Source organism: Nannobrachium achirus (assembly GCF_963921795.1).
Source record: "Nannobrachium achirus genome assembly, chromosome: 16".
NCBI lineage: Eukaryota > Metazoa > Chordata > Actinopteri > Myctophiformes > Myctophidae > Nannobrachium > Nannobrachium achirus.
In genome coordinates, this window is record NC_137823.1 from 62,917,635 (window position 1) to 62,929,806 (window position 12,172).

General features: G+C 41.1%; 1 pseudogene across 1 annotated transcript; it reads right to left on the minus strand.

The window, feature by feature from the left end:
• Nucleotides 1-4,154: 4,154 nt before the first annotated feature.
• On the minus strand, nucleotides 4,155-9,242 carry LOC308301201 (flotillin-2a-like; annotated as a pseudogene). Its single transcript has 5 exons — nucleotides 8,858-9,242; nucleotides 8,525-8,739; nucleotides 7,303-7,486; nucleotides 5,574-5,715; nucleotides 4,155-4,225 (listed from the first exon to the last, which is right to left on the minus strand). The product of its transcript is annotated as a flotillin-2a-like (transcript).
• Nucleotides 9,243-12,172: the final 2,930 nt, after the last annotated feature.

Below are 12,172 nucleotides of genomic sequence, written 5' to 3' on the forward strand. Positions count from 1 at the left end.
TTTTAAGAAACTTAATGTACAAATTCATGAAACGGTTGGATGTATCTACTAACGGCATCATTGTGGCACTTTCAAGCCCCCTTATGAGCAGTTCACGCTACATCCAGACTAAGGGTACACTGGTTAAAATGCCTGTGTGTTTTTGCTGTGGGCTAAGATATGTACTATTTATTTTTACATCTTCTTATTGATTTTTTATTGCTGTTGGGTTTCTTTTATGTATTGTACAGTGTTTTTATGTCTTGTACTCTGTTTTATGGACCTGAGTCCGCTAATAAAGATTGAATATATGTAACTTCAACTCCTTTAACTTTTTTACACTTTCTATTATACTTTTGCCACTACTATTACATCCTAAAATAAACTTACCTACAGCAAAATATGCTGTGTGAGACATCTATTGATCTCCATATTTGACCATGTTACACACACAGCCGCAACTCTAGATTTGAGGCCGCGAAATTCTAGTGTACAACAAGTATAGAGAAGTCAAAGAGATTATAACCCTCAATAGTAACATTTGAAAAATAAAACATTATTTTGGTGCCTTATAGTGTAGATGAATAAGGCAAATAATATACTGAACTTGACATCTAAAAAGAAACCCAATGAACTAGTAGTAGAATGTCCAGCAGATGTCATTGTTCCCACACCAAATAGTTCCATATTCTGCAGTGCAGATCATGCCTTGTCAAAAGAGAAAAATAAAACCACCGGTTGTTGTGAAAGACTTATTCAGGCATTGTAAAAAATAAAATACAATTATCAGGGCCAATGCCAGAAATTCTGGTCCGGTGGGCCAGATGGTTAAAGTCCCCGCCCCCCATAATAACTATGAGGACCCCTTGTTGAAGAGCCATGGACTACTAGACTAAGAATATTTGGTGAGGGTCAAAAATGTATGTCAAGATATGTTTTTATAGAGATCAATATGGCCAATTACATGATTAACTTTGCATGAAATTTAGCATGCCTTATGTCCTCTTCCGAGCATCCTTAAACAAACTGTAATGAATAAAGAATATTAAGACGTACATTGTTGTGGTGTAACATTTATTACAGGGCAACACAAACTGTAACAAAGTCTTGATCACAGAAAGACACATGAACACATGCTGAAGATGCCATGCTGTGTTAGTGTGTTAGTATTCACAATTTCTAGTGACCAATGCAGAGTGATTGACAGACAAGTTGACAACATGAGGTTATATATTCTGTGGTTCAGGTACAGATAGATACCTATTAAGGAATAGGTCTACAGCATTTGGTCTTACTACATTACACTCTCAAATGCCAGTTACAGGAACACAAAGCTGCCTCTACTCTTGACAGGACAATCCAAATCACAAAATGATTCTTTGGCACAGAACACAATGGCCAAAATAACAAATGAATCAACAAACAAGCTCTGTGGGAATTATTTTTCTCAATATATTTAGAACATACCTGAAGCTACTTTGATATAGAACATCTCCTGTAGAACTAAAATCTGTGTTCCCGTTTACATTTACAGAATGGCACCACAATACCAAAACAAAAGTAGAAATAAAATAAAATATCACACACTACAGAAAGTGATGTGTTTCACACATTCCATGTGCTGAAATCAACAATTAGTAAACAGGCACATCCTTTGTCCCAGTTATGCAACAGGATGCGTCATCAGTGCTTCCCAGGCTTAATCAATCAAACATGTGATATAATGGATTGGCCAGCAGACTGGATCAATTACGCAAAAAGGGAGTTTCTGAAATTACATTCTCTGACCATAAGAAGGGCACTGTGTACTTTGTACACTAATTATCTATTTCAAAACATAAAAGGATATAAAAAGGTAACAATAGTTTTAGACACTCCTTGAAATATCACAGTGTTGACATTCTGCAAAGACTTCAAAAATACTTCAACAAGATGGCAAGACTTATTCAGATCACTAGAATTGCTATGCTTGCATAAAAATAACCAAAAAGAGCCAAATTAAGAACATTTCTACTGTCATAAAAAAAAACATCTTAATAGTGGTTAGATTACTTACCATACAAATATTTTTTTGTAAAAGAAAATACAATAAAAGGTTATGCCAATTCCATTACATGCCACAAACAGCATATTGGATAGGCAATGTAGCTAAATATTACTCATCTGATTGTATAATTATGCAGTCTAGATATAAGTTGCTGAACTCTTACTCCACTTAAAGGAAAATATAGCAGCAGATAATCACAATATTCTCAAAGTAGGTGAACTATGGACGCAAATTATTAGAACAAGTACTTGAACATTGGCCTTAATAAATCTGGAATACTAATGGTGGCAACTGACAGAATAAAACAGCATCACATGCCAGTAGAGGACCACAAATAAAAGGTATTAAAGCTGTTATATGAGGTAATCCAGAATGTCCAGGCAGGACTTCTGGATGGCTGCAAAGACTAATCATTAGAATGTATGGCTTTTTATAGTTTTTCTAGATTTGTGTTTTTTTTTTAATACATGTGTTCACAGCTCACAATGTTGAAGATACTGGCAGGTATTTTAACAGGACACCTTATTAAAACTGTCTCCCATAAGATTGTGATAAATTAAAAGAAATCAAACTATTGTCCTGAGGGTTTGAGCACTTGAGTGGTTAAAAGGTCCAAGTGGAGAACTTGTTGTGAGCCTTTATTAAGCCTAATCTATATTCTATTAATACCAGTTTTTTAAAATGCATCACACTAAGAGCTTCAACCAATTGTCTCAGTGATGTAGATATATCCAGCCAATATAACAGCTCTAAAACTAAAGTGAACATGTATACAGTAATTGCCCCTTTCTACACTGTACTTAGTTTATTGTGAGCTGTGTTGACATTTTTAGCCTTAGGCTAATTATGAATCTGTGTAACCATATCTTACGAAAACCTAAGACCCCACGCACTGTACTCTGCTCCTCAAAGTGGAAAATGTATTTGAGCCAAATGGTTATGTCTCTGTACCAAGTCTGACGAGGAGCATAGTGAGTGAAACGTCACTTTTTATATAAGCTATTATTTTAAACATTTAAGTAGAATACAGTGTGTGCGCATGGTCTATTTTCTCGCAAATTATTTTTGATTCCGTCCTGCATCTGTTGTACGATTTCAAACTGGGACCATGTGATGTGAACTGACCTCGACCCTGGTAACAGGCTAAAATCCCTGCAAACAGAATTCCGCAATTTGTAATTAACCAACCGGGTGCAGAGTGGAAAGAAGCAATTGAAAAATACATATAGACATAAGGCACCAAGGATTTTAAGAAATGAAAATATCTCCTGAATTTAGAGTATAAAAACAGTCTGGGGATGGGGTGTCAAATGTTGTCCTAGTCAAAGGCAGTTGCCGTAAGCCAGAGGACCATGTTCATGCTTGTGGCAGATGTATATTAGATGATGTTAGAGCTATGAACTTCTGGACAGATCAGATGGCTGTTTGGCTTTGTGGGGACATCATCTGCTGCAGTAGAGGCATCTGTGTGGGGACATCTTTGTGGGGACATCATCTGCTGCAGTAGAGGCATCTGTGTGGGGACATCTTTGTGGGGACATCATCTGCTGCAGTAGAGGCATCTGTGTGGGGACATCTTTGTGGGGACATCATCTGCTGCAGTAGAGGCATCTGTGTGGGGACATCTTTGTGGGGACATCATCTGCTGCAGTAGAGGCATCTGTGTGGGGACATCTTTGTGGGGACATCATCTGCTGCAGTAGAGGCATCTGTGTGGGGACATCTTTGTGGGGACATCATCTGCTGCAGTAGAGGCATCTGTGTGGGGACATCTTTGTGGGGACATCATCTGCTGCAGTAGAGGCATCTGTGTGGGGACATCTTTGTGGGGACATCATCTGCTGCAGTAGAGGCATCTGTGTGGGGACATCTTTGTGGGGACATCATCTGCTGCAGTAGAGGCATCTGTGTGGGGACATCTTTGTGGGGACATCATCTGCTGCAGTAGAGGCATCTGTGTGGGGACATCTTTGTGGGGACATCATCTGCTGCAGTAGAGGCATCTGTGTGGGGACATCTTTGTGGGGACATCATCTGCTGCAGTAGAGGCATCTGTGTGGGGACATCTTTGTGGGGACATCATCTGCTGCAGTAGAGGCATCTGTGTGGGGACATCTTTGTGGGGACATCATCTGCTGCAGTAGAGGCATCTGTGTGGGGACATCTTTGTGGGGACATCATCTGCTGCAGTAGAGGCATCTGAGGGATCAGAGGAAGAGTGGATTATCTGTCTGTGTCATGGAAACAATGGATTCCAACATTCCTCTGATAACAATGGGATCATGTGTTCTGGGATCTATAATCATGTGTTCTGGGATCTATAATCATGTGTTCTGGGATCTATAATCATGTGTTCTGGGATCTATAATCATGATAACAATGGGATCATGTGTTCTGGGATCTATAATCATGATAACAATGGGATCATGTGTTCTGGGATCTATAATCATGATAACAATGGGATCATGTGTTCTGGGATCTATAATCATGTTGCTGGTATGTGCTCTGGAATGGCAAGCAACTACAGTACATTCTGTAAGTCTTCAACGTATTCAGGCCAAGGACCCCTAGCTGAGAGAGATGAAGCAGGGACCCCAACTACATATTGTATAAACGCGTGATGCAGATTTTCATCGATTTCATAGATAGATTCATAGACTTGTTTGACAGCACTGTCATCAGTCTATGTTGGATTCCTTGTTAATGTGTATTTTCAGGCATTTAACTACTTAAATTGTGGATACTTTGTAAACATGACATTTCACTCCGTACTTGGCCTGTTCTTTTTGCAACACCAAACCTATTTGCAGAATATAGCCGATCTACAAGCTCTACGGGCTTGTAGATCTGCTATTTTTGGCTAAAGTTCTCCTCAGAATAGGGATGTGAGGTTAATTTATCACACAAGGATTTGTCAGCCCCCCTGTAGTAACTAGTAGTAGTAACTACAAGCTCTACGGGCTTGTAGATCTGCTATTTTTGTAGATCTGCTATTTTTGGCTAAAGTTCTCCTCAGAATAGGGATGTGAGGTTAATTTATCACACAAGGATTTGTCAGCCCCCCTGTAGTAACTAGTAGTAGTAACTACAAGCTCTACGGGCTTGTAGATCTGCTATTTTTGTAGATCTGCTATTTTTGGCTAAAGTTCTCCTCAGAATAGGGATGTGAGGTTAATTTATCACACAAGGATTTGTCAGCCCCCCTGTAGTAACTAGTAGTAGTAACTACAAGCTCTACGGGCTTGTAGATCTGCTATTTTTGTAGATCTGCTATTTTTGGCTAAAGTTCTCCTCAGAATAGGGATGTGAGGTTAATTTATCACACAAGGATTTGTCAGCCCCCCTGTAGTAACTATAAGGACCCCCTGTTGAAGACACCTGGTATGTTCTGTCAGTAATTTGAAGCTGCATTTCATTTTTTGCATAAAAGCAAATAACATTTAAAAATAACAATTAACATTTTTAAATGACTAATAAGAACGGAACCTCTTAGCATACACAGCCGAGGTCTGAGGAAAACAACCACAGTGACACCTTCCTATCTTACCTTCCACCCCAGTGAGGGCATTAACGGACACCGGGAGCTCAGCCAACAGGCGGTTCACTTCCCCAGTTACAAGGCCTCCGTCGCCACTCAAGATGACAATCTCACTGGTCCTGGCCAAGGGCGCAGCCACTTTGGCAGCGATCTGTTATGAAGACAACAAACAACATTTTGGTGGATTTCTTTATACTGCGAACCATTTTGATCACATATCATCTGTTACTTATAATACACTGCTCAAAAAAATAAAGGGAACGCATAATCATTGCAATGTAACTCCAAGTCAATCACACTTTTGGGATATCAACCTGGCCAGTTAGGAAGCAACACTGATTATGAATCAGTTTCATCTGCTGTTGTGCAAATGGAAAAGACAACAGGTGAAAATGAGGCAATTTGCAAGACAACCCCTAAAAAAGGAATGGTTTTGCAGGTGGTGGCCACAGACCATTTGCCTGTCCTCATCCTTTCTGGCAGATTTTTGGTTAGTTTTGGATTTTGCCAGTGCCCTGACCACTAGAGGTAGCATGAGGCGGTATCTGCAACCCATAGTAGTGCTGCTCATCCAGGATGGCACATCAATGAGCACTGTGGCAAGAAGGTTTGCTGAGTCTCCCAGCACAGTGTCCAGAGCATGGAGGCGATACCAGGAGACAGGCCAGTACACCAGGAGACGTGGCAGGGGCCGTAGGAGGACAACAACCCAGCCACAGGACCGCTATCTGGTCCTTTGTGCAAGGAGGAACAGGAGGAGCACTGCCATAGCCCTACAAAACGACCTTCAGCAGGCCACTAATGTGAATGTTTCTGCTCAAACTGTGAGAAGATGGTGGCATGAGGGCCCGAAGTCCACAGGTGGGGCCTGTGCTCACAGCACAACACTGCGCAGCCCGATTGACATTTATTCTCAAAGATTATTCGAATATTCGATTATTCTAACCACTAATTACAATTAATTGTAGCTATTCCATGCAGGGTTTTACTTGATTATTAGAACTTTATATTTTTTAGCTTGATAACTGGTCATTTTAGGTTGTTTTTTAATGTCCGCGGAATCAAGAATTGTTCTCCGCAGAATACTGCAGAAGCAGGATTGTTCGCCGCGGAATCAAGACTTTTTCTCAGCGAATTCCTGGGGGGACTACCTATATACATTTTGGCTATTTGAAAATAGCCAATCTACAAGCTCAAAATGCTTCGATTGTCATACATTTGAAAACTTTAAATAGGACATTCTGCATAATGAGTACTTTAAATTTTGGTAGGGCATGGTCGCCAGCTGATAAGCGGATTCTGCCAACGCATTTCAATGGGAATGGAGCAGATTTTTGGAGAAATCCACAAATGGCAGATTTCTCATAAAATCGGCTCCTTCCCATTGAAATGCATTGTCAGAATCCGCTTATCAGCTGGCAACCATAATTTGGTGTGACCGACCGTGCCCCAAGTACGGTTTGATGCCAATACCTTTGTTGTTTTGCTCAAGTACATTTTTCCTACATAAAGAATAAGTGATGGCACCTCATTTGTGTGTGTGTTCATGTTTGAGCATGTACAGTGTGTGAGTTTTGTGTTGTGTTTGTATCAGGTCTGTATTTGTTTGTTTTTTGCTTGTTGTGTACGTGTGCTCTGCTGACACCTTCTGTCTAAGTAAAGAATTTTAGTGCTGTTTCCACCACTGGGTAATCAGAACATTTTATGTTGGATGCTGGTTGGATGTATGGTGGGGTACCTTGGGCAGAGCCTCCAGGACTAAGGCTGTCTTGGCTGCTCCTCCATACTGCTGGTAGGCATCAGCTTTTAGCCTCATCTTCTCAGCCTCTGCCTTCCCTATCGCTTCGATGGAACTGGCCTCAGCCTCACCGATGCACTTGATCTTCTCAGCCTCCGCCTGCGCTGTCAGCACCTTCTTGACCCTAGCAGGAGGGTTAGGAGAATTATTAGATACTGACATCTACCGAGTGTCCTCACTTCAAATAGCACTTAGATGAGTCCCAGAGCTGGGAGACATGACATTAAGTAATATTCAAAGTGGATAACTCCTTTGATTGCACATTTAAACGACGGCAATATCATTGAATATTAAAAATTCAAATGTTACACCTACACGAAGTTCACATACTTCTCAACAACCCTGTACACTTTTGGAACATGCAAAAATAAATACATAAACATATCCTTCTTTAATCAGTGTGTGGTTGCCGAGGCAACAACAGTTTGGTTCTTGTTGATTCTTAATATAACGTTTTTCAATACGGTTTTATGCAGTTCTTTAACACATTCAGTGCCACCTTTTCACCACTAGAGGGCGCCCAATGGCCATAGAATACCTCATAGACATATGCTGTATACCGGTATGCACAAGCCCTGCAGCAGCCATGATGCGCCTGAACACTTTCCTTTGTGCATGGACAGGAACAGGATGAAGTTAGCTATTGGCTACCAAGCATTTTAGAAGCCCTATTTTCGGCAATTTAGCCATGATTAAACCTTGCACACCTCATGGATATGCATGGAACAGAGAAAATGAGCTCTAAAGATCCTGGATTGCATTGGAGTGGATGGTAAATATCAGCGGCGCGACGCTCTCGCGGGCCGTGTAAACAGATGACGGCCGGCGGCCTGGCTCGAAAAAATAAATAAATATATATTATTATTAAAAAGAAATTGGCACCCTGATAAGGTCCAAATAAAGCCAGACTAGTTTGGGATTGGCACAATAAGAGAAATAATTTGATTATCACACACACACACACACACACACACACACACACACACACACACACACACACACACACACACACACTCACTAATTGACAACATGGTTGCTGTACTGATCAATTCTTTTGACTAAATTAAGCTATGGGTATGTGATATAATGCCAGGGTATTACTGTATATAATTTACAGTATATAGCCCAGCCTCCTAAAGTAAAGGTCCTCTGTTCCACTCACTTGTGCCCCTCAGCCAGTTGGTTCATCTTGTAGGCTTCAGCCTCGGCAGGCCTCTTCACCGTGGCCATGAGCTCCTTCTCGGTACGTTGGATCTCCTTCTCCTCTATGGTGATCTGCTTCTTCCTCTGCACCACCTCGATCTCGATCTCCTCCAGACGGATCTTCTGCTGCTCCTTAGCCGCCTGAAGCTCATAAGCTAGCTGGGCCTCTGCTTTCTGGAAACGTGTCAAGGAGGCAAATGAGTCAGTACTGTATAGAAATGTACGTGTGCTGTGCTTAGCCTACATCATTACGTTTATATGAACCTTGAAAGGGCAAATTTGTGGTTTATACCTTTGTGTTGACTTCCTGATTGAAAGAGTCTTTCTGCATCTCCAGCTCTTGTTTGGAATCGGCCATCCTTGTGTCTGCCTCGAACTTGACATCCATCATACACTCCGCTTCCTGTTGCAAGGTGGAGTCAAGTTGTACCATAAAAAGGGAAAAGAACGAGTCGTAGCACCTGGCCTGGCTTTAAATTAAACATCACCCCCCCCCCCCCCCCCCCCCGCACCTTGATGGTGAAGCTGAGAATCTCGGTACCCATGCGGCCCACATCAGGTGAAGCCACCTCCCGCACCAGACCTGCGAACTTGTCTCTGTCCTGGTAGATTTGCTCCACTGTCAATGTGCCTAAGATAAAGATTGAGATAGTCAAATACATTACAACTACGATCATGTTTCTATTGTCCTATAACATGTCACATGTTCAAACCACCATAGAGTTAGACATGATGATTCATTCAAACTTTATTTAAAAGAGTGATCTTTGAGGGAGATACACATTTACAACAATGTTGAGATTACACATAAATAATAGGGGTGTAACGATATAGTAACTGTATCGAAATATCGTTTTTAACTTAGAAAATCAAAGTATATCGAAATGAAAACAGCTAAAATCTAATCGTATCGTTTTATTTTGTATCGAATCGCCAGTGCAAAGAATCGATTGTATCGATACTACCTACTTATGCAATATATTTAGTATTTAAGAAGAAAAAATGAAAAGGAGGGGTTTAAATACTTTTCCTTTCCATATAGCTACACTGGTCTATTGATAAATGTGTGTAATCTCAGGGTTCATGTCAAGGTGCAGGTTTGTCAATATATAATGTTCATGTATTTGGCAGATAAGCACAGTATTTACTTATTTATATACATAATAATACATGTTTCCCTTAAAAACCTACACTATCCACACCTTTTACACATATTTAATTTCTTTGCTAAATAGTTACTATATCGATTTCAAATCATTGAATCGAATCGTATCGTATCGGCATGAATGAACCAATATCGCCCATGTATCGTATCGTCAACCATGTATCGTGATATGTATCGAATCGCTATTAAAATGTATCGTTACACCCCTAATAAATAACATAACAATAAAGAAAGACAATATGTTGACAACAATCAGTTAAAATTGTTCACAGCAGTCAGTTAAAACAGTTGCATACAGGCAATAAATTGTTAAGTAGATTCCTAAAATGAACAGAATAGATGTTAGGGTATTTAGTTAAAGCTATACTGTGTAAGATGCTCAACTAGTGGTCAGTAGCCCTATAGCAAACCGCTGTCGCGTCCGCGTCTTTCGGCCGTTTTTCGTACCTTCACACCCCCGCGTCTGCCTCCACCTCACCGAGAGCTATCTTTAGAGGGGTCCCTGGTTCCTGTGCGTTCAGGCATTCCGGAGAAACTGACTACTTCACCCTGCCTGGTAGGCGAGATTACCTTTTGAGTATAGAGACACACGGGCGACTACAAATATGGCGACCCCACTTCAAGAGGCGCTGTGATTGGCCGGCAGTGTGTAACCCTCGCTGTGATTGGCCAGTAGTGTGATGACGCAATTTTTCCGCGAAAACCGGTCCCCGGTAGGGATCATAGAAAACATATAGAGAGAAGGCTTTATTTAGAACAGGGCTACTCAACTTTAGATGGCTCAGGGGCCACTCAGCAAAATGAAAAAAGTCAAAGGGCCGCAAGCTAACAATTGCGGTCTCATTTTGGACGTTTAGGCGTACAATGATTTTGTACTTCATGACAAGTCTAATAATTAAGGAAACGAACTGAAAACAGCCACATTTCCAATCTATATAAGCCAGGCCAAACCTCATTGAACCAAAAGATTGTCATGGATGGAATTATGACATGATCACATTTTATCAAATTAGGCTTACTACTACTATGAATGATGCTTCTGTGACTCGGTCACTTTCCTTGCGTTTAAGATTGTCACGTTTCATGACAGCAATTGGTTTTTGGCATAAATAAATAAAGAACATGATTTTGCAAAGCTCCCTTTCATTTTTCATTAGGACGGATTTAAAATAAATAGACGTTTAAACTTATTATTCAATCACTCAAACCCCATCATCCCTAATCTTGGGGGACATTCACCAAAAATAGCCGATCTACAAGCTCACCACAAGATGCGTTGTGTGCTTGTAGATCGGCTATTTTTGGTGAAGAGAGTTGTTGGTATGGAAAAAATAACTCAAGTACAGTTCAACTCAGCCTCAGTTGCACTGTACTTTTGATGTTTGATGCTTTGAGCTTTGTTAAACACAACTGCTTGTTGGAGTTGATTTGTTGTATAATAAGCATATAGTTCCTGGCTGCTGCGATTTGTTGGAATGCGTGTACTGTCGCTGCTGACTTTACTTTTCAATGACGGCCGAGTCTTGGAGACAGAGACAAGCACAGACAACGGCTACGTCTTCATTATAGCCTGAAACATGACGGTCGCGATATCACACGGCCGTCATGCGTCCAGACCAGTCTCCAGTTAGCCCGACTGTGGTTGTCTGCTGCAAAATCTCCGCAGATTTGTCTCTGTCTCGTTGTACAAGCTCCGCATCTCGCACTGTTGTCAGTGCTCAGTGCTCTGTGCACAATGCTGCAGTGACTGCATTCTCTTCCTGACTCGTCATATCCCTAACCTACGGGGTGCACCGAGGCTCAAATATCATCACGTTGAAATAAATGACGGCGTTAAAAGGACTTTGAAAAATATATATTTTTAATGGTATGATCATGACGGGCCGCACAGACATGCGGAAAGGGCCGCATGCGGCCCGCGGGTTGAGTAGCGCTGCTTTGGTTGAAGTGGAAATGCTTCTGGGTATATGTTCAGTATAGCGCCCCCCACTTGTGGTTAAAATTTGGTGTTGAATGGATGTTTCGTTTGTGATTTATGGCTACTTCTTACCAAACGGGCTCCTCCCGCTAACTTTGGAACCCTGTTACGGAAGAACGGTATGGACTATCGAAATATCGTTTGAATATGTTTATCGCATGAGTCCATAGATCATGTGTACCGATTTTTGTGACATTTGGAGAAAATATGTAGGAAAAGGAGCAAAAAGTGTGTTTTGAAGAAAATTCAAAATGGCGGAAAATCTATCCTGACGCAAATGGGCGTGGCCTATATGAGGAGATGCGTCATGACCCAAGGAATCCAGGGAAAAGGGAATTTTCCGACCTACGGTTCAAGAGTTACAGGCCGAAACGTAAAGTGGACTGTTATAGCGCCACCATGAGGCCAACTGACAAAATATGTTTTTATGTAATCCTTGATATCATTATAAATCTCCTCTCCAA